Consider the following 23334-nt stretch of genomic DNA (forward strand, 5'->3'; position numbering starts at 1 on the left):
ATGTAATAGATCACAACATGAACAAGGTTATTTTCATGAAGATTATTTGCTGTAATTTTTCAGTAGCACTCTGGTAAAGAACCTTTATGGTTGCCATTAACCCTGAGTACAGGGTTATTTTATCCTTCCTGAATTGCTGAAAGAGCTTTAAATGAAAATAAAGCTTTCTGCCAGGAGAAACTAGAAATGTCTGTTTATAACAAATGTTTAAAAGGCTGATAAACTCTCAAACTGAGACAGCGTAAATATGAATGATGTGTACAGTTGTTATTGTAATTTATTGAGAGGGGGTTGATGGACAAAACATTTCCATATGTTTTTTCTGTGAATTCTAAATTAGGACTTGCAGAATTCTACGTAATGATCTAAAACAAAAAAGCCTGTGTACTCAGGCAGGCAGGTGTAGGAAAGCTATTGGTCTTATATAGATAGCCATACATTACGAGAAATTTACCTTCCAAGTCTACAGCCTAGGCCTATATGTGCAGATGTGCTGTAAATATTCTGATCCACCAGAAGCAGCGTTTCCTTAAGCATTTAGAGATGTCAGAATTATTTTTAATAATTAACAGAAAGTCTAGTAGAAAATGAGAAATATGAACTACCTAGCCTTTTTCATGTGTTGACATCTGTGTTACAGGCAATAAGTGAGATTTTACTGGCTTCACTGGTCTGCTCTGATCCATCAAAATCTCTGTGGAGCGAATTTATGTTGATTATGAGTCTAATTACAATTCCTTTTTTGAAATCTAATTGCTTGTACAAGGTAGAAGAATGAACAAGTAGGAGGTTGCTACCCTCTGTACATGTTGGGTAAAATTCCAGCTGGCAGGGCACTGCTTTCCTCATCTCATTTATCCTCTGTGCTTTAGCCTTGATCTGAACATAATAGTAGCTTCTTTTATTTTCAGCCTGATTTGGGTTCCACATTCTCTGGGAATTATTCCTGGTCTACAGAGATGTAAAGGAAGGAAAAATAGAACTGTAAGTCTCTTTTAAAAAAATCAGGGTCTTTGGGATATTTATATATATATATATATATAATATATATAAAAGCTGATTCAGATTCATTGGACTTTTTTTTCCTTCTTCACTTAGATCATGGCCAAATAAAAATTCTCTAGGAATAAAAAAAACCCCCCGTAGGATTGCGAACAATGTGGTTACATGGGGGAGAGTGGTTCCAAGGTTATTCATCCCTCAGGTATGTAACTGTGAATGGACTTAGTATTTTCATGTGGAAGGGTCTTTTATCAAAAATGAGGTGGTACTACAGAGTGAAGGAAACACAAAAATCTTGTGAATTCTTCCAGAACAGAGATTAGTGCCATAGGTTATAGAACCACTTTATGACGGTAAGACCATTCTCTTTCAGAAGTATCTACGAGTGTACAGCTTACTGGAAAATGAGCAACAAAATTTGGGACAATAGTGGTGTAAGTATTATTTGTAGAACTTAGGCCTTACCTGTCTCACAACCAGTGCCCTTAGTGGAACCTTAACTGGGTACCAACAGGCATTGCCCAGAGGAAGGAGCTGTCAGGGGAAATTTCCTTTGGCAATCCCCTTTGGCAGCCTTTTCCTGGCCCTATACATACTGTAGCTCTGGGATCTCTTTGGCAACCTCTCCCTGCCAGCCCTAACTAGATGGTCAGATAAGTCTTTACCTTGGACCAACAGCCATGACCCATAGAGAAAGGTTTCAGGGGAAATTTCTTTTTTTTGCCTTCCTTTTTGGCAGGCCTTTTATCCTTATTTACACTAGGTGTATCTCTAGGGTGTGTTGTTTTCTCAACATTAATTCTATGCCTTCATCTGAGCCTTAACCCAACATCTATAAAACGAATTTTTTTTGCAGCCCACCTCTTGCTTTGGCATCCCCTTTTCAGCCTTACTTGGCAGCTTTAGGCTTTCTTTGTTCACAAACTTTAAGAAAAATTGCAGGTCTTAAGGACAGTTTATGAGTGTGTGTTTGGCAACTTTTATTCTTTTAGGAAAATGTATCAGTCCTTCATTGTTATGCTGAATGTGCAGTAAATTCATATGCTGCATGCTGAATAGGCAGGCTGTTAGTGCTACTCTTCTCAAACCCTTGTTCTGACATAATTTAGTTTATACTAAAATTCATTCTGAGGGGAGATAGTTACTTTTATGGTATGGAATGAACAGAAAGACCTAAACTCCTTCAGATGAACATATGTGATATCTAAAAGTCTATTTAAAGACTATGTAAAGAAGATATTTCTCTATCATCTAACTGCTATATTCTCTCAATCCCCTAAAGTAATTGAAATACCTAATTCTGTAGATGTTGCATTCATGATGCATACAGAACCAGTGTGCATAACAAGGCTGTAAGCACTTCTGTATTTTACTTCAAGGAAGAAGCGGTCTCAGGTGATTTGAGTGAATATTGCTGTCACACTTATTTTAAAGCAAGTTCAACTACATTTTAAACTGGAAATTTAATAACATATGATACCTTTCATTTGAGCATCTGTTAGAAAGAAATATATTTTCTTCTCTGTGTAGAGGGAGAAGAATCACCTTTGCTCGTTAGGCACATGCAGAATGTAATGTCACATGATATGTCTGTTCTACTGGCAGATTTTGTAACATGGCTGGAATGATAAAGCTCACAACATCATTAAAGTGGCAAGAGTTTAACAATCCCTGGTTTACTGCTTAAAATATAACCTTCTGGTGTTTCAGAAATTCATGAAGTTTTCAAGTCTTGGAGATAAAAAAAAAAGTATGATAAAGTTACTTCATCTTGAACTATGCAGTAGAGGTGGAATACTAACCTATATGCGGGTGATTCCATTTTGGTAGGAAAAGGCTTAAAAATATATATGATCAAGTTCTAAAAATTAATAGAAGTGATAGCTGAGGAGGAAAGTGATGACAAGCAGAAATGTTACTCACAAAATTCCACAGTTCTGGAATTAAGGGGCAGTCCCTGAAACCACTAGGATGTCAGTATAAAATAGATACTTTTTCATGCAGAATGTAGAAATTCTCAAATTTCTCACTCCAGCAAATTGTGGAGTGGCAGAGTTTGAAACAGACTTTAGCTGCATGCAACAGAGGATGTCACAATAGAATCTTTTACGTTGTTAAACATCAATCCCTACCCAGAAAGTGATTGAGCTGCTCAGCAGAAGTTGCTCCAGAAAACTAAGCCTCCTCTACCATTAGAAAGGAGAAAACCAAGGATCCATCCCCTTCTGTCCTCTGGCCTTATTGAATAGTTTTCCACCTTCATCCTCTGCAGGACATGGTATGTGATCTGGTCACAAGGATTGTATTGTGCAAAACTAGCATGCATACTTTTTAATGTCCTTTTGAAGTGGAATAGTATTGATTGTAGATTGTTTTAAAAGAAAGTATCAGAATCACTGCATATACCCTTAAATGATATTCACTTTCAAAAGGCCTGTTAGCTATTATTGTGGAGATTAACTTGAACAGTGAGAAATGTGGGCAGAGATCTTTGATAGTATTGTTTTCTTAGCTTATGCTTCAGTGAAAACTAGGAAATAGCCTGTATTTAAACTTGTGAGTCTATCTCCCCAGAAGCCTGTTAATTGCTGAGTGATGACCCTGTGTGGTGAGAGCATATTGATTTTTCATCTTTTAGTCAACTCAAATTAACTCTTTGTTTCAGAAAAGGTCATATTTGTTATTTAATTGTGAATTATTAGAAGTAATTGAGCATTGGTTTGTGTGTTGGTAAACAGGATATAATGTTAATTTGTCTTCTCAAACTGTGGTACATTTTAAAGTTTCTTTTTGTTGTTTATGTAGTAATTGCTTTCAGATTTTTCATTTATTTTCCACTGGGTTTTCCCTGATGATATAACGTTCAGATTCTTTTTACACAAAATGTCAATTTTTGATGAAAACACATCATTTCTAGTAATGTTTGCCTTTCTAGACAGTGTGGAAGATGGATTCATATACCTGGCTGAGCCATAAAATAAGAATTTTAATTTATAATTACTTGTGCTTTGGCTAGTTCTCCCTGAAATGTTAGGAATCAGGACTTACCCCCAGCAGACATTTGTATTTGATCTCAAATAGTTTCAAAGTAATTTTTTCTTGTAGTAAAGGTAGAACATGTGATTTAACGTATTATTGCTGCATGCCATGGAGAGTTTAATCTTTGTTAATATGCAGTGAAACAGCATGTTTTCTTAGATCCAGAGCCTCAAAAGCCCTTGGGTCTCAGCTATGGAATGGAGTTCCCAACTGAAATTCCTGACATGGTGCTGCCAAACTTGCCTTCAGCTGAAGTTTTCTGGGCATCTAGGCATGTACAGAAATTTTGCTTCCATTGTATCCCAGTTAGATGACCAGGCACATGTTTTGTGCTCAATCCTGCTCCAGATCCTCACAAAAGGGTCCTTCAAGGGTTTACTGAGAGAGGCTACATTCAATAAGCCTCTTCTTTGATACACCACAGGCATGTGCTTGAATTCCTTTTGCTCAATATTGTAGCTCCATTTTGCAGAGGTATGTTAGTCTGAGATCTCTTGTCTTTCCCTTGTGTGAGGGATTTTACTCTATTTTTTCCACGTAGGTGAATGTTGGAGTTGGAGGCTTTTGCTAATTTGTTTGGAGGCACTTGCCATTCTTTTATTGAAACAGTTGCAGTATGCCATGAGCAACCAAAATATTGTTGGAGCAGGTAAAAAGCAAGCAAAACTGTTTGAAGGGATTTGGAAATTCTGAAGAGGCCTATTCTTCAACTTCTACTTCAAGACAAAGTCAATTTAGAATAGACAGATATTTTATTGAAAGCACAAATCCAATCTTCAGAACAGGTGTCCTTTCAAATTTTTTTTTTTCTTTTAACATCTTCCAGCAGCTCTTCCCCTGCCCATGTTCCCTCTCCACAAGGCTGAGAGATTTTGGGCTGTTGCAGTGCTTAATGTTCTTCCTGCCTGCCAAAATCTCCTATGAAAATCCAGTAGACAGTTGTTATTCTAGATTAGTTATTCTCAGCTTTTTCTTAGTGTGTGGACCTCTTTAGAAAATTCCCATTAATAGTGTTATACAGCATAAGAACCTTTCTTTATGCACTGTGGATTTTTTTAGAGGCAGTTGAGACACAGCTTGTATTATCTATAGAAGAAGAATATTTGTTGCATCTTCATGGTTCCTCTCTGAGAATACTACTTCCTTTTAGATAGAAAACTGAATTTAATTTTTGTTTTTGTTTCACATGATCTGGATTTAGGTTAATGATCTCTAAATAAGAAACCTCATCAATTACAAGTAATTTGGTTTAAATTCCCCAGCTTTTTTTTTTCCAGCAGAGAACATCCAGAGCTAATAATTACTTCAGAGTAAATTATTCACCATGAGTATATAATGTATACATTAATATATTTAATTCTTCTGATAAGCTGACTGTAAGCCTGAGATACTCCATAAAAGCAGCAAGCCTATATTTAGAATAGCTTTACTTCTTTTCATAAAGACAAGCCATCTTCAAAGTGTATGTGCGTACATACATTGTGGGAGTGGGGCACTTAGAGGTTATACCTCTAGCAGTTTGGTTCACTTAAAGTTAATTTATTTTCTTATATAACTTGATTCCTTTTCACCAAGGCTGAAAAAAAAAATCAATTTCTATGATACGTCACCTCTTCAAAGTTGTTAGCAGTGCTGCTGATTCATGACATGATTACCATGCCTTCAGAAGTTCAATTAGCTCAATCTGAAATAGAATTTCCAAAGGCAGTGTTATCCTTTGAGGTAATATAAATGTCAGAAAAAATGTACTAGCTGAATAAATACCATCCACTTACAGTTAAATACTAAGACTGCAGATGGATTCTACTTATGGCACTTAAGCAAACAGAGCCATACTGTAGAAAAGGTTGCAAATATGCCTTTCAACCCTGTGAATTCTGTCCAAGAAGAATCAATATTAACAAAAAATAGGCTTGCAGAGTTCTAAAGTAAGGTGCTTCTCTAAGTTCTGTATTGTTGTGAAAGTCTTTCTGCTTTGAAATCAAATGCACTTGAATCCATTTATTTGCTGTTGCATTTTTTTGTGTACTGCTGATACTCTAAGTTCTGAAATTTCACTAAATTTCAAATTAAACTTCACATAAATTAAGAAAACAGAATTATTTCCATTTTGGAAGAGTTTAACTGTTTTGGTGAATAGAAGGTTTGGCACCCAGTGCAGCTGCTATGGATGTGTGCTGGGCTCTTCAACTTTGCACATCATGGATACACCTCTGGCTTTTCTTTGGAGGGGTGACAGTTGCATGCTCTGTACAGTCTTCACTTCTGTTAATCTGGTAATATGAAAAATGGATTTAGGATAAAAGTAGTCACTGAAAAGGGAGATTGATAGACAAAGTGATTTAAACCTAGCCCAAGGTTACTGTGTGTTTTTTCTTAAGGGGGCAGAAGAATATCCCCCAAAAAACTATGATCTGTGGTGACAGCTGGGGTAAATGAGGTGGGTATGCTTGACTGGCAGGTTTATATGAAGGGTTTTGTATTGTGCAGCATGTAATACGTAACAAAGCTGGCTTTAATAGTTTGCCTACTGGGCCTCAAAGGCTTTCAGTCAGTTTCTTTTCAGAAGGTGTTTGTAGTGCTCCTTCTCTTCATGTTGCTATGGAACTTATGGGGTGTGTGGGGTATACAGCTTACTGTAACAGATCCAAGGCTTAAGAATAGTATAGGTTTAAGGCTTTCACATAAGCATATGAACAGTGCAAAACAGACAGTGGAAGTTTTCAGAAAAACATTCAGAAGCAGTGTGGTTATTGGGACTTGGATTTTTTTGGGATATGTGATATTCCCTGACACTAGATTCTCTGGATTCAATATACCTCATAGAATATTCTAAGAGCTGCCTAGGCACACAATGATATGCCTTGCCCAGACGTCATCAACATCTTGGTGTTTTTTCTACATCAGACCTTAATCTAGGACAATTAAGGAGACAGTAGGTGCAGTAAAAGCAGTATGTTTGGTGCTTTTGCAAACACCTTGTTGCAGCTGTGTTCTGCAAACCCACATGTTGTAAAAAATATGCAGAAAAAACTAATGTTGTATTTTGCTTCAGCCAAATGATGATATAAGGGAACAGGTTGGGGTTCCAGTGCACAGCTGAAAGTTATGAGGCAAAGAAGAATAATTTAGTAAAGGATGCTCCTCTTTCTAGCATTAAATCAATCAAAACAATGGTTTAGGTTCAATATTCTCACCAGCAAAAATTCCTCCATGAGCCAAAATGGAGAACAGGACAACCTGTTCATTTTCAGTTCCTGTGCAGTGAAAATGTTGTGGTATTACGAATCAGCTTCTGAAAGCTGCTAGAACTATCAGGCATAATCCAAGCCCTGCAATTTATTTTGAAACATTATTCTCTAAATCTTAATATGTCTCACCATCATTTTTTCAACTATTGGTTAGTGTTTCTGAGATGCAGATGACCTTTATTACACAGACTCTGGGGTAACAGCTCGAGCATTTTTTTTCCAGGGCATAATGGATGGATTTGATATGAACAGCTTGCTTTTAGGTTTAGTGTTGGAAAAAGTAATTACTATAAGGCAATTGCACTGCTGTTGGTTTTGTTTGGAACATAAGGTGACTATTCCAGCACAATTTTGGATGAAATCTGGTTATATTTTGATAAAATCCCAAGTAAATATTCGCCAGTAAGAATCATGCTCTGATAAACATCCCATATCTATAAACAAAAATTGTAGTGGTAACCAAGCAAAACTTCATATTTCTTACACTGGTCAGATGACCCTGGTGCTGCACAGGACTGGTGTTGAAGGGAAAAAGACCCTGGATGCAGGTTGAAAGTTCAGTGGTTTTTTTTTTTTTCATGACATGTCAGCTTTTGATTTTGTGTGGTGTTTGCCTTATTATATATTTTACTTTTTTCTTGATTAAAAATTAAAATACTAACTTGTCATGGTTTGGGAATGGTATTTTACAATTTAGTAGTCTCACTAAAACCATGCCACTGCTCACTTCTGCCGTTCTCCTCCAACTGGAAGCACAAAAGGCAAAGATCGTGGGTGGAGCTGCCCTGTGACATAGGAACTGGCTTTCTGACTATTTATTTTTTGTAATTACCAGAAACATTAGAGTGAGTCTAGAACTATAGGAGCTCAAATAGACACCTGTATTGTTCACTAAATAGTTACACATTTGTGATGTCATAACTGGCTATTGTAGAAATGATTACAGGGTACCAGAGTTTTGACTTAAAGTGTTGAGTAAGAGAAGAAACCAATTAGCACTTATAGGAAAAATTGTCATTTCTTGAACAATCTCAGCAAGAGAGACACAACTATCTTGATTTCTTCCTAAAGTAATATTCTCCAGTTTTTTGAAAGCTGTCAGAGTAAGCATTTTGCTCTTGCTAAGAGATACCCTTGAAGTGTGTCGTATGATGTTATGCAGAATATATGCTGTCGAAGTACAGAGATTTGGAAGAGCCTGTGGGACAGGTGAATGAAAGGATTTGTAAATCTTCTTCATCAAGTATTAAAAGTATTACCATAGAGAAGATAGTTCTCTGCCTGTATAATGCAATGGGAGGCAGGTACTTTCAGTTCTTTCCAAATTCAGGTCTTAAGCTTCATGGGTCTCTTCAGAAGGTTTGCTTTTGATTAACTCTACATAACTTGCACAGCGTCTACTTCATGAACTTCTGAATTTTATTTTTTTTTTTTTGCAAAACCAAGTGATACCACTGAACAATTTAAAAGCAAATCTATTATGCTCTTTTTGATGAGGAAAACAAGAATATAGCTTTACTGATAAGAAGTCCAACAATACTGAAGGAGTAGCACCTCAACTACCTTATCTCTCCAGGACACAAATTAGATAAGTATGGAGTCTGACAAATGGTATTTTTGTAAAGCTCCAAATATCTTGAAAATAATGAACTTAGTGTAATCCAATCAAAAATATTCCTAACTTTGCTTCAGGTTTATAAGTATACTTTTCTTCAGCTAAGAAGTATATTTTTAACTGAAATGTGAGTCACAGACTGGCCCCACAGTTATCTGTGTAAGATTCAAGGAAATTGGAGAACGCTGTAAAACAGATTGAAGTTCAAAACTGTTCTAATGAATAGCTTTATCCAGAAACAACTATTTTGTTTTATAAGGACAAATAGCTCCTTTTTTTTATGTTGACAAATTAGAAGCACTGCTGCGACTGTGACTGAAACACTTTCTTGGTAGGTCAGTGCTATTTAAAGATCACACAAAAGCTACCAAAGGAAACACACAAAGAAAGGGCAAACGTTTGACTCTTTGCTGGAAGTGACCAACAACAAATAGAGTTTATGTGGAACTTTTAAGGGAGGTGATTAATTTAGGAAGGCATGGAAAGGAAAATAGGAACACCTGAATGTGGTAACACTTTGTGTTTAGTAAGCACTTTGTGTGTAATAAGCGGTGTTATTTGTAATTGTGAAAGTCATATTCTGAAGCCTTTAACTTAAGATATTTTGATGTGACTTTCAGAGAGTCAGAGTTAAAGGATATGGAAATGATAATGTACTCCACAGCAGAAGTTATTCCTAGGCTTTTAGTTATGCAAGCTCTGAAATGGGGTTTATCAGTCTTACAAAATACACAAATTGTTAAAGACCAGTTTGATATTAGATTAATAGCAAAACTAGAGAAGGATGAGTGGGAAATATGCAGCATGAAATAACTAAGAGAAAGTTGCATAACTTTGAATTAACCAAGTAATATTTTCCAAAATTAGTGGTTATTAGATTTTTCTTCAAAACAAAACTATAAAAAATAATATTTTATAATTTGCCAGTTGATCACAACTTACAATATACAGGTACTTTATGTTTCATTGTTTGCTAAAATTATTTTAAAACTTCTTGAAAATATTTGGGAACATATAATTGCATAACTAATATTGTGCTGCCCTTGTTTAATGCTGTGGTAACAAAGGCCTTAACTTTTCTCTTTTAAATGCTGCTTATCATTCTATGTACTCATAGCCATGTTCTTTCAGCTTTCAACACTTTCATTTTTATTAATTTCATGAATTATTGTTTACTTTTTAATTCTGCAGTCTTGGATTTCAATGTTCTTAGGTCTTGTCAGTACCAGAGATATCTGTATCCTTCTTTGATTAAGTTAATGTAGCAGCAGACCTAAGGGTGGATTTCTGATTATTTCATGCATTTTGTGAGATTGAGACACATCGGACTGGATGGCTCCTGTTTTCAGCTATTACTCTCATCAGGATAAAATCGAGTTTTTTGGTATCACTTGTATATAATGACTTTAGATTTGATTTTGAATCCTCTGGTATGAATGATTGTGTGAAACTGAGCATCTGATAATACTACAATCAGATGAAGTCTGGATTAGTAAAGTATCAAATTGAAATATAGGGTATACAGGTTCTCTTTACTGTTAGTCCAAGGACAGAGCAGTGATGAGAGAGGTGCTTCATTTCTATGTGCTGGACTTAACCTGCCTGTAAAGTGGGTATAACTATGCTAATACATGTAAAGTGCATGCATTAGATGTTTAAAGCACTGTAGGAGAAAAGTTACTATTAAAGGCATGATTCCTGTGTTATCTCTGTTCAGTCTAGTCTGGGAAATCCCAGTCTAACTGCTGGACAACTGGACTCTTTTGAATAATTGAAGTTTTTAACTTAACACTGTTGTTTTTCTTGGTTTTTTTGTTTGTTTTGATTTTGCTTTGTTTTGGCTTTTTTTTGTTTTTTTGGGGGGGGATTGGGTTGCTTCTTTTTATTCATGAGCATCTTGTTTTATTTCAAAATGAAGAAGTAGCTCTGTTCTTTCAAAGATTTATATGTATACCTGTAGTATAAAGTGGTGTACTTTAAGAGCCTTACGAAACAAGTCAGATCAGTAATCTAAAAGTGGCATGGAAATAAAAAGTTCTCTTTCCTCTAGAAGTATACCAAGATAATATACAGATGTTAAGTCACATTCCCAATTTTTAATCCTCTGTGGAGGTGATTCCCTTTTTCTGAAGTTTTGCCTGTACACTAGAAGTGCATGTATGGAATTAGGAGGATTGGGCAACTAGAAATTAGTGAAATACTGATAATATCTTGTTTTGAGTAAAAACATTAATACAAACTCTAGTTTGCTCCTAGTAGTATGAAATTTGTTTCTTGTTAATGCTCTCAAGTATAGGTCTTCTGTTGCTAAGGTCCTCCTTGATCGTCCTAGTTTGTCATGAAGAATTACTGCTCAAAAAGGTGGTTTTGACCTTACCTTATGTTGGTGTGGCCTCTTGCAGCAGCTTCCAGCACACCAAGGTTCCAGGGAGGATTGACAGGACAAAGAGAACTAAACTCTCTAACCGCAGCAAAACACAAGACTACAGGACATCAAATAGCACTGTAAAGAGAAGCTGAAAGGAATTTCTCTTCACACATTAGAAAATCTTTGATTCTCTGTTTCATGTCTCACCAGCTTGGGCAGGGGATGTTCCTCTGTCTCCAACTACATTACTGGGTGGCAGTACTGTAAGAGAGTGGCTGCTATTTTCAGGGGCTTGTCTAGTATGAACAGAAGAATAAAGCCAGTGTAATAGTAATAATTAAAGTAGTATGTAATAACACTGAAAAGTACCTCTCTATCCAAGTAATTGTGTGAAACAAAAATTTCTTTTATACTTTGCCCGTAGACTAAAAGGAAACCAGAAAAGAAACACTAATAAACCATAGCAAATATAATAAAATAAGGTGGTTTTTTCCTGCATGCAAGCATGATTTTTTGAACTATACTATTCATATGAAGTAGAACATCTCTAGATGTGGAAGGAAGAAAGGTTTACTTATAAATAGCCAAAAAGTAGGTCTGTAATCTGGTATGAGAACTACATCCCTATTTCAAATCAGTAGGAATCAAAAAACCCCAGAATTTGTGACATCTAGGCAAGATCATAAAAGATGATGATACACTGGCTTGTCACAGTTTCTTTGAAAACTTTGCTTATGACTGTTTTTTAAGGTCCTGTGTGGTAGTCAGATAAAAAGAATGTTCATTGGTCAGTTAGGAAGGCAAAAGAAGCCAGAGTATATGTGATTTCAGAGGGGCTTAGAGGATTATGCTATACTGTGTAAAAGCAAAACAGTAATTAAGGTCTCCAGATCGAAAACATGTATATATGCAAGAAAACATCTAAAATAAAACAAAACCATTCAGATTCAGCCACTGACTATGGTTTTTGCTACATTCGTGTGATGAAAGGGTTGAGGGAGGTGAGGGGTTTTAGTTGTTTTTGGGTTTTTTTTTTCCCTTAAGATGAATTTAAATAGTTTCAGGCTGAGATTCTCATTAACTAGGAAAACATTAGGATGAAATAACTCGAATAGCACCTATGTAACCTGTCGAATAGATCTACAGCCACAATTACTGAAAGGCTTTCATGTGCAAAGTGTATCCTCAAACTTTAATAGAGTGTTTGAAATCAAGTTCATCTGATAATGACTAAGTTGAAAATATTGACAGGTTCCAGGTAAAAAGCTGTTTTCTTTGTCATCAACAAGTGGCAAATAATTGATCATTCAGTGGAAGAATGGTTACTTGAGAGTTTAACTAGGTGACTTAGTATCCTGTAGTGTAATTCTTGATACATCACTTCCTCGTTGCCTTAACAATTTTGCTTTAAATACCCTGTACTTGACTTATAAAACTTATTTCCACCTTCTTTTTATTTAGAAAAAAGGTTGGTATATAAGCACATTTGTTTGTGGGGAAATAGAAACAGCCACTCTTCTCTATAATTTTTAGGAACCGTTATTCAAATTGCTTTTTAAAAATTCTGTCCATGTCTTGAATGGAAATTTTAATTAGGTTCTGGATGCCAGTCTTGTGATGTAAGGTATAGAATACACAGAAGCACAGAGGCTTCCTGTACCAAAAATGTTAAATTTTTTTTTCATAATAACTGTGACCTTTTTAAACCATTTTAAAATTAGTTTCTTGATTTCTTAATTTTGAGTCAGATTATATATAAACGCTGTTGTTCTCCTTTGGAGGAAGTCTTGCATCATTTAGTAATAAAACAAATATGCTTTGTTATACTCTTTAAAATCTCAGCAGTTCTAGCTCATATCTGATGTGCATGGGTACTGCAGTCACTAAGAGATGACATAATGTCCTATAGTGCATTTCACATGAATCTATACAATTCTAAGGGAAATGTAAAATACATAGTACATGCCTATATTCTTTTCTATAAAACATGTGTGGTGTAATTTGAATCTCCTGAGGAATCTGATGAATATTTCTTCCCCTTGAAAATTAAAGGGAAACAAAATAAAATACTCCCTACAATATTTATGGTCTATATATTGACTAAGATGGAGACTATACCTAGTTGCATTTCAAATAATGAAAATGCATTTCTTTTCTATCTAATTGGGAATTGGGATGGCTTTATAAGCCTGTTTTGGTGTCCCTGAGGACATTGCCAGGGAAAATGTAAAACCCACATGGTCTCCACAACTCTCTCCTAAGACCATGTTTTTGTCTTGGAAGTAACACAGTGTAATATGAGATACAGCAGTTGCCAAGGTAACTGTTCTTTTCTCATTTGATAGCAGCAGGTGAATGGTTGCCTGGATATCCACAGTAATTTGCTGGGGCTTTAGTAATTCACGAAGGATGTACACATTCTTTTCCAGGTTTGTTTTTCTCTCACAGAAGCTTTGACTAAAATCCCAAGGTACATGATAAGTATTAAAATATTATTCAATATTATTAAATAATTATTCTTCCTTTAGTGCTGTTTTTTTAATATTAATATTTTAATACTGTTTTAAATGCAGAATATTAGACCAAGATCTTTTTATATTATGATAGCTCTTTTCAGAGGAACTTATTTTCTGATTTTTTTTTAATCTTGGTTAACTATTTAAAAACCCTTCAGAAATTTAACTACTTAACACTATATTCAAATCTGAAGCTAATGAGACAAATCCTGCAAGTGGAATTTCTGGTTTGTTTCTATTGCACTTTCCTTTAGTGAAAACAGTAAGATGTTAGAATGAGAGACCAGTCTTATTTTCAAACTCTGCTGCAGCATTCTCCTGAATTTAAAAGGAAATACACTCAGCAAAGAGGTGTTCAGATTTCATGGACTTTGAGAATAGATGTGAAAGTTCTCATGAAATGTGACATAATAATTTCTTTCAGTGATTAGAACCTAAGTTGTCATTGTGTCATTATTCAGTTTTAGATTTACTGTATAAGACTTACAGTTTTATTCAGTCTGTTGGCAGGTCCAGAAAGAATCTGTTGTATTGTTTATACCACAGTTTATTAGCTTATTACATACACATAATCAGAATGGGAAGAAAATCTTAAATTTGGGACAAACAGAATGTGTTTTAGAGGTTTCACTTGTTCATGAAGTTGACTATACAAGCCCCTAAACATGTCATATGTATGTGGCCTGAGTTCCAGCTGTTAAATACCCCAGAACTGAACAATCTCCTCACATAATCACTAAATTTAGCCCTTTCTTTAAGAAATAGCATTTCTTAAAGAAAAATATATATTTCTCCATAGTTCTTTTTCTATTATGAATAATACCAATGTCCCCAAATAATAACATTACAAACAAGCTGGCAGTACATAAGTAACCAGCTAAATAAAACCACCAGCCATATTTATGAAGAGAAGGACAAGACAAAATCAAACCCATTCCACCTAAGAATTAAATACATACTCTCAGTGGAACTGTTCTGTATACTGGCAATCATGACATTCTGAGAGATTTGATGGAAATCTTGCATTTATTTAATTTATATAGGTTTTCTCTTTATGGACACTTGATTTCTGAAAAGTAGAATTAGTGCTGGAAATGAGTCTTCTAAAGCTGACAGTGAAACTGCATTATAACAGAAGTTTAGTCTGCTTTCTTTCAGTTACTGAAATAAAATGGAAGGTATGCTATTGTTGTATGGGTTAGACAACTCTTGGCTCAGAAGTAAATTGTTTTGCCTGTCTAAAAAGGAGTTGGGGAACAAGTAGATTTTTAGGCATCCATCTTAGCCAAGACTACCATCTGACAGGTAGACTCAACATCTTGACACCACTGTAAATGTTAATGTTAGCTCTGCTTTGTTTTGATAGCCTTGTCAGACACTTATTCACCAATAGTACTTATTTAAGTAGATCAGACTCTTAGAATTAACAAAACTACTTTAATTCCCACTCTGAAGGACACATTTTTACTGAGGCGTGTAACTTCAATCAGATGTGATAGTTGTTTTCTTCTCCCTTCATGACTTGGCACTAAATCCTGTAGCTCAAATGAATGACAGCAGTGACCAAAGCACAGCTCTAAGATTCTAGATTGACTTAGAAGTTACCTGAAGTGCAGCAATTTGTAACAAATAAACCTCTACAAGGCTTCTGGAGAAGCTTTCATAAAAATTATTTTTTAAATGTTTAATTATTAAAATAAATTTCTATCTCTTCCTGTAAAGATTTCCAAACTCATATCTGCTATTAAACACAGGTGAACCAAAAGAATGTTACTGTAGCTGCTAGTAATTTCTGAACAACAGAAAAAAATGCCTCATTGATATATACTTATTCCCTCTGGTTCTAAATATCATGTTTTCAATTTATAAAGTCTCTCATTAGTGGAACAGGATGGAAAACACAGTCCTTTTAAGCTGAAAAACAAGTACTCCTGTTTATTTCAGTAGGGCAAAACTGACGCTTCTTCAACAATACCCTGGAAGTTTGCAACTTCAGTACAGTTATAGGTAAAAAGCAAAATTAACCCAACCAAACATAAAACATCAAACAAAACTGAGGGTACTTAGCTCCTCCTAAAGTTGCGTTTCTCTGTGGTAATTATATTATTTCTCCCATAGGTGTAATAGGGCTTCTAGAAGTTGTTAGTACCAGGCATGTGTTTTCTTCGAAATGACTATTGTTGCAGAGGTGAATCATCAAATGTGTTGTGTTTTCAAAATTCTTCTTACTTTATAGAAGTAAAGGTTGGCAGTTGCTGGGAATTTTAACAGCTCTGACAAATTTAACCTGTGAAATACAGACCTGGGAGTCCAGAAAATAGCTTTGAAAGGATTCAGTATTACATTTCAATAGAAGAACCACTGAATTTAATTTTTTCTTAACTATGATGTTTAAAGTTTGGCGCTTTTTGTGTGTCCAGAAGCTGCAGAACAGATGTAATATTTATGAAAAGATTAACGACATAGTAATGTTTGAAAACATGGTGATATATTGTGACATGAGTGATCTTTGTAAGTTGTTAGAAAACGGTGTGTTCTGCAGCAAACTTCTCAGCATCTTTGTCTACTTTATCTACTCTTCTTGCGGCTGAGTTTTGATATCTAAAAGGGTAGGTGGAAGTCCCTGGAGAGCAACTGCTTGAACAATCTCTTTGCAGAAGAGTAAAATTACATATATAAAGCTTTCTTAGGTGAGTTGTTTCTTCCTTAAAATACGAGTGAAAAGATTTTCAGGCCACAGATTGAATTTCTGTCTCTTGATCAATAGCAAATCAATATCAGATCGATTAAAAATATGTCTGAATGTCTTTTAAATTTTCTATAGTGTTTCAGTGCAACTGCTTATATAAACACTTTTTTTCCTTATTGAAATGATACAGAAGTAATTTTACTGGCTATAATCCTTCCAGGGTAAATTAGTTTGAGGTGGAGGAAAAAGCTGTGAGAGAACAAGTGCTTGGACTCCTGAAGTCTAGAAGCAGAAATGTATCATTTGAGCTGCTTTAGTTAGAGGAACTAAAGCAGTTAATAGAAGTGAGTCCTGTGAGTGAAGAGGTAGGTTAAAATAGATTTTAAAAGAGAGGTAGGTTAAAATAGTTTTGGATAAGCAGCTATACTGAGGCAGTCACATGTTTAACAGCAGATTGAATTGAGCCTTGTGAAGATCAGAGCTCCTAAAACTGGTTTCTAGAAATAAGCTGAGAATGCTCTTTTACCAGGCAGTGGGAGCCCAGTGTGTGTGTTAGGGCTTCACTGCACTGTGGCAGTAAATGATGTTATGGACTGTGTGTGTATTACTGACTCTTATAAATGGAATTTATCAATGTAACTGGTTTTGAAAATAATGATTTTAAATAATGGATTTGAAGTGAGTAAAGTTTTTCCTATTGCTTATGATGTACCATTTAAGAAAGCAAGCTACACTGATTAGAAAAAAAAAATTGTTAAATCACAGTTTGATCTTGTGTTGGTCCAAACGGCCACCACAAAACAAATGCTGGTAAAATCCTACTTTGAGTTATTTTGACAACATAAACAATATTTAGGGACTTAAAAGTTGAATGTGTGCAAATTCCATCCAGTATAATGTAAAACTTCATCTCCAGCTTTCATTAGGCATTCTCAAGTTCTGTATATTGTGGCTAAATACAATCCAGGCATTTATGAGTGCAGATGGTGGTTTTAACCAGCTGTACTACTGTGATGTAAAAGGAATTCCTTGTAACATAGAAGGGCACCTCATCAGCTGAGGGGAATGCAAGGAGAAGCCATCTAAATGAGCCCATAGAAACATCTGTTGCAGTCATAAATATATATGAGTCTGTTCAGCTGTACAGAATTAAAATTATGTTTCACTAACACTTACTTTAATAAGCTATAAAAGAGATTGCATTGCAAATTATAGATGCTGACTGAATTTTAAAATCAAACTAATGCTTATTTTTGTGTTGCCTTTTCACATCAGGATAACATTGTTTCCCTTAATAAAGCTAGAAATAAAGCAATTTGGCAAAGCAAGTAGCAGGCTTACCCTGAGATTTTGTGAAGAGTCATAGTTTGGGCTAGAAATGATTGATAAATTTGAAATATATTTTGTATATTACTCTTCACATAAGAAAAAAAATTAGGAAACTATCTGCTCTTTATCCAGGTCTAAAGTTTCTTTCATGTTCCTGTCATCTTAGAACTAGCAAAAACTTTTTTTAATGAAGTTCCTCATTGTCTTCAATGGTTAATGGATTAAATTAATTTATAAATTAGGTCAATTGTTTTGCAATACTTATAGTCTTAGAGAGCTCTTGTCAATGCTGGTAAGGTCACAATAAGTTTCTATACACTTGAGAGCAAAAAAGAGAATGAGTCATACCCATATCCCAAGGGTGGGATTGTTTTAAGTCTTGGCGGCAGAATTCCCATTCACCTAAATAAGACAAAATTTTAGCCTCTTTTCATCTCTTCTATTTCTTACCTGCAAAATAACTTTCTTAACATGTTTTCAAAGTTGTGCTTCTGTCAGGCCCCTGTAATTTTTCTTTCTGCTTTTTTTTGTTTTCCAGAATGATCTTGTGGTTTAACCCCAGCCAACAACTAAGCACCACACAACCACTTCCACTTCTCCTCTCTCCCCACCACTGCAGTGCAAAATAAAAAAACTCTTGGGCTGAGATAAAGACAGTTTAATAGGGAAAGCAAAAGCTGTTCACACACAGAGCACAAGGGATTTGTTTATTACTTCCCATGAGCAGGCAGGTGTTCAGCCGTCTTCAGGAAAGCAGGGCTCCATTGTGTGTAGTGATTACCTGGGAAGATCAGTGCCGTCACTTCAAATATCCTCCTGTTCCTTCTTCCCTCAGCTTCATATGCTGACCATGGATTATCATGGAGTATCAGCTTTGGTCAGTTGAGGTCAGCTGTCCCAAATGTGTCACCTCCCAGCTTCTTGTGCACCTGCAGTCTCCTTGCTGGTGGAGTGGTGTGAGTAGTAGAAAAGGCTTTGACTCAGTGTAAGCACTGCTCAGCAGTAACTAAAACATCCCTATATTGCCCAGTGTTTTCAGTACATATCCAAAACACAGCCCCATCCTAGCTACTGTGAAGACAATTTACTCTATCCCAGCTAAAACCAGCACAAATGGCTAATTCCAGTCTTTTCTCAAGTTGACTACTTGTGTGCCCTCTTTAGAGTGGTGAACTCCATTGATGATGATTTTTTTCCATTATTCTATTATCATTTTATTCTACAGGTATAACTTTGATTTTTGCTACAAATACTGTTTCCACTTACTGATAGTCTTCAACCAAATATATAATACATGCCATAATCATTCTATCTCAGTACCCTTATCAACAGCTATTTAAATGCAACACAGGTTTTATGTCTGTCTGGACTTGCCAATCTAGCTGACATAATTTGGATTTATTAGAAAAGTTCTAAATACTGTGACACTTTCAATTAAAAATAAAACTCCTGAAGTAGTCTGAAGAACATGCAAGTTGATATGTAGCAGTTCAGTTTTTAAAATAACCCCCTATTTAACTATAAATACTGTCATTAGTACTTGAAAAGCAGATTACTTACTTGCAATGCTTAGCAGTGCATTGAAATTGTTATCTCAGAATATTTGAATTGTGATTTAAACCAAACATTGAAATATATTAATCTTTTTACTCCTCATTTAGGAAGAATACAATAATGAAAAAATTAATGGTCTGAAATTTGTTTGTATGCACTACTCAAAGAGAAGCTTCGATAATTCCTGCTCCTGAAGGACTATTTCTGTCAGGCCTTGTTATGCTTGACTTGTATCATCCTTAGGAGCTGCTCTGTCAAATTGATGTTTATTTGATATATATTTAATTTCTCTTCAGTAAATTTGTCCAGACACATGCATTGTGCGCACACATGCCTTCTTGTATGCTAAGAAGATAAGCAGAAAGGGACACCAGGAGATGTCAATCCATGTTTTAGGTAGTTGTGGCTGACTGTATGCTGATGGGCATCTTCAGCTTGACTGCACCTTCTACGAACATTCGCTGGGTCCTACCTCAAGGTGGAGCTGTTATATTTGCAATAGAGACAGCACTTGAAAAGCGTTTTCCTCCCCCAAATCCTGTTTCTGATTTAAATAGATGTATGAGCTCTACTGGTAAAGAAAAACGACAAGCAATTTTCCTCCCCCTCAGCAAAAGCTGGAGTCGTCAGTGTGGCACGTAGGTGGCTGGGCCTACAACACTGACTTTTATTCAATCTGACATCACCTTTTGCAGGTTCAGGAAGATACATACCTTTCACTTACAGTAGGTATCCAGCAGGATTATGACAATATGCGCATTCCAGCTGTCAAAAGCAGTGCTGTTCTTCTTGTGGCTCTTTGTAATTGGGAATGTTTTCCCAGAAGAGTGTGTGTGTACGTATTGTGTTCTAATTAAGACTGTATGAGACAGTGATGGCAGGCTGTCAAATCAATGGGACACTGGGTATATTTTAGTCTTCATGCTATAGTCTAAATAACCTTTTAAGGACTCTGTTCTCTCGATGTGGTAAATAAATGCTGAATGTTTCATACTTAATAGGCTTTGGAGTAATGTGTTCCACATGGCTTTATTGCTGGAATGAGACCTTCTTATCACTAAATACACAATAGTGACATGAGGTCATTTCAGCATGAAGAAATGCATAAATCTCATAGATGAAGGAAGTCAGTTTATTGTGAAGTTTAGTTAAACAGGAATACTCTAAAGTAAACCTTGGTGGCAACTTTAAGGAAAATGAGAGAAACCCATAAATACTTAATCTAGTCATCTTTGAGCTCTCAGTTTAGTTACTGTGAATGTCTATCTTAGCTGGATCTGTGAAAGTGATGCTCATTTACTGTTTATTTTTACTTTTTTTTTGAGTGAGAATATCTTTATTCTGGTAACTTAGAACATTGAATATATCATACATTTCAAAAGCTTCTTTCTTCAGAGTAGCCTCTCAACAGGTGTAATAAATGACCTGCTTGTAGTTCATTTTGTGTGAAGTTTACCAGAAGTGAGAAGAAATTAAATTAGACCCTGAATAGCTTGTGTGACCAGAACTGGGAGCAGGTCTGGGGGGCTGTCTGATGGGCTGGGTACAAAGTGCCCATTGGTGTGGGGGTTCACATTTTTAAGCCAGTATTCTATACAGAGTTGGGTGACATTTTTTCGTTAAGACATTTATTCACTGAAAAATGAGGCTTCTAATTGCTGGCAGTATTGGTGAAATGGGATTCAATTAGCGTTGACTGGCAAAAAATGGAAAAAAAGAAACATTCTTGAGTGGTGAAATATTTTAGTGTTCTAAAAACCAACATTTTGATCATTTGGGCCTCGACTAGGAACAAGGAGACTTGAAGATAATGCACAAAACTGAAGATAAATTCCATATTTAAATTCAAATCTTGGTTTTAATGGAGGTTTTATTTGCACATTAACAATGAATGGTTTTGCCCATTTTGTCTAATTGCCTCCAACTATTTAATTTTTTTACCTGTTCCTTAGAATTCTTTTTGTCCTTCTAATATATGTATTAGTTCATGCAGGGAGAGAATTCACTTCAGGTAAGTACCCTTCATCACTGGAACATATTGCTAAAAAAACCAGCAACATTGATTCATATCTTAGTGATGTAAATGATAATTCTGCTTCAAAACTAGTTCTCCTATTAAAAATTACTGGGGTGAAAGTAGTTCCAGCTGGTTGAAATATTCAGTCTTCCCTAAATCATACTGGGCCCTAAATATGAATGAGAAAGACTGAAAACTGTGATAGCTTGAGCTTTTGGATTGTTTGGGGAGCACTTACTCAGGAGGAGTTAAACCTTGTGTTGTGGAACTAGTCTGTTTACCTTAGTCGGTGTTGGTTGTCTTGCCCAGTGCTTTTCAGAGTATTTAGGGACATGTTTAATACCCTTGATGAAAACAGATGTTGAAATTCTCTGCTAACTGGAGTCCAAGGTATTTGGCTGTGCAGTCAGTTCTGCAAATTTACTTCTGAGTTTTCTATGTCTTTTAGGTGCCCTGGGTCCAGTTTGTGAGTAACTTTGGTTCTTGCCTCATATGCTATTTATGGTTCTTGGATGGTTCATGTCTGTTCTGAGAAAGAGAAAGATAATTCCTTACAGCAATATTTAAAGTTATTTGAAACTAATTGGAGGCTGTCTGGCACTCAGAGCACAATTTTGTCAGTTTATCCTAAGTTGGTGAGAATTAACTTGAACTTGCTTTCAGACTGAGAAGCAACTGAACACAGCCTTGGCAGTCGTCAGGACTGTATTGCAGTATTATTATTATTATTACTACTACTCCATTGTAGGATGCATGTATGGGTGCTTCCTCTTTGTTTTACAGGGAAGTTTCTTAATTTTAGGGCTTGAGTCCAGAAGAATTAAAAATAGTGTGGAATAAACCTTCTATCGCTGTCCCATCTTTCTTCTCAGCTTATGCTGAGAACTATGCTTTCTGTCTTTCTGTTCAGCTTTTCAGAAGTACTGCAGATAGCAGCATTTAAAAATCAAACTTTCAGTCCCAGCCAGTTTCAGTCCCTGCTCTTGCTTCTCTACGCTGGTTCTAGCTGGCAGCTTCAGCTCAGCTTGGGTTGGAGTGCCTGGTGTTGTCAGAAGCAACTTTTGTTATCCTCTTAGCAGAAGTGATCTGAAAAACATGGCAGAGGGAAGAAGACGAGCTGAATAAGCTTCTAGCCAGCTAATAAGGGTACATTCACAAATCCAGCAGGGCTTGAATGTCTGAAAAGCATACTAATGTTCACATTTCCTGAGAAGGGCTTGCTGCTGCCCTTCTGTCAGACAAAGGTATGTCATCAGGAAAGAATCCCTAAAATTTATGAGCTGCAGACTCATTTGCATTTTTCAGCCTTTACTGGTATTTTAGATATACAGATAAAGTAATGAATAGAGTATTCAAAACACATCCCCATTTTCTTTAAACTTTCTGGCACATTTCAGTTATTAAAACTAAAACGAAATCTTAGAGAAAAATTTAATAATGTTGAGAGACTGAATTGATTATAAAATTGAAATACAGATGACAGCCAAGTTGTCCTGGACTTGTCCTATCCCTTCTCTCTCAATGCAGTGGTCTCAATCTTCATCCTCCTCCAAATCATTTTCAGAGAGAATGAACTTGGAACATTTCCTTGGGATTTCAGCAAGTTGTGATGCTCTACAAATATCAACTATACTTATTTAAGATGACTCTGTACTGGATATTATGATGCTTTCAGAATGTATCTGAATATCTGAAAGTACTGTATTTTGTGCCAATAAGAGTGGGTACATATTTGATCTGGCACATGCTGAACAGATATCACCTATATATAAGAATAGATCCTATACAGAGCACTGTTGTGTGAATCAATTTTCCTGAATGAATGTCTTTGGCATAGTAGAAAGAACAAGAATCTGTGGGGAAGAAGACCCTCAAACAAACATGTAAAGTGAATTCTCTAGGAAATGTGTTTTAATACATCTGTAATTTTTTATTTGTACATCACACATATAAT

General features: G+C 35.7%; 1 long non-coding RNA gene across 1 annotated transcript in view; it reads left to right on the forward strand.

Annotated features, from left to right (window-relative positions):
* The first annotated feature begins 909 nt into the window (after positions 1–909).
* The window catches only part of LOC125326800, a 143696-nt gene continuing 121271 nt past the window's right edge, over positions 910–23334 (forward strand). Inside the window, exons 1-2 of the long non-coding RNA XR_007204008.1 lie at positions 910–984; positions 1099–1204. This is a non-coding gene — a long non-coding RNA (uncharacterized LOC125326800). The remainder of the gene's footprint in view (positions 985–1098; positions 1205–23334) is intronic.

This window comes from Corvus hawaiiensis, chromosome 5, assembly GCF_020740725.1.
Source record: "Corvus hawaiiensis isolate bCorHaw1 chromosome 5, bCorHaw1.pri.cur, whole genome shotgun sequence".
Taxonomy (NCBI): domain Eukaryota; kingdom Metazoa; phylum Chordata; class Aves; order Passeriformes; family Corvidae; genus Corvus; species Corvus hawaiiensis.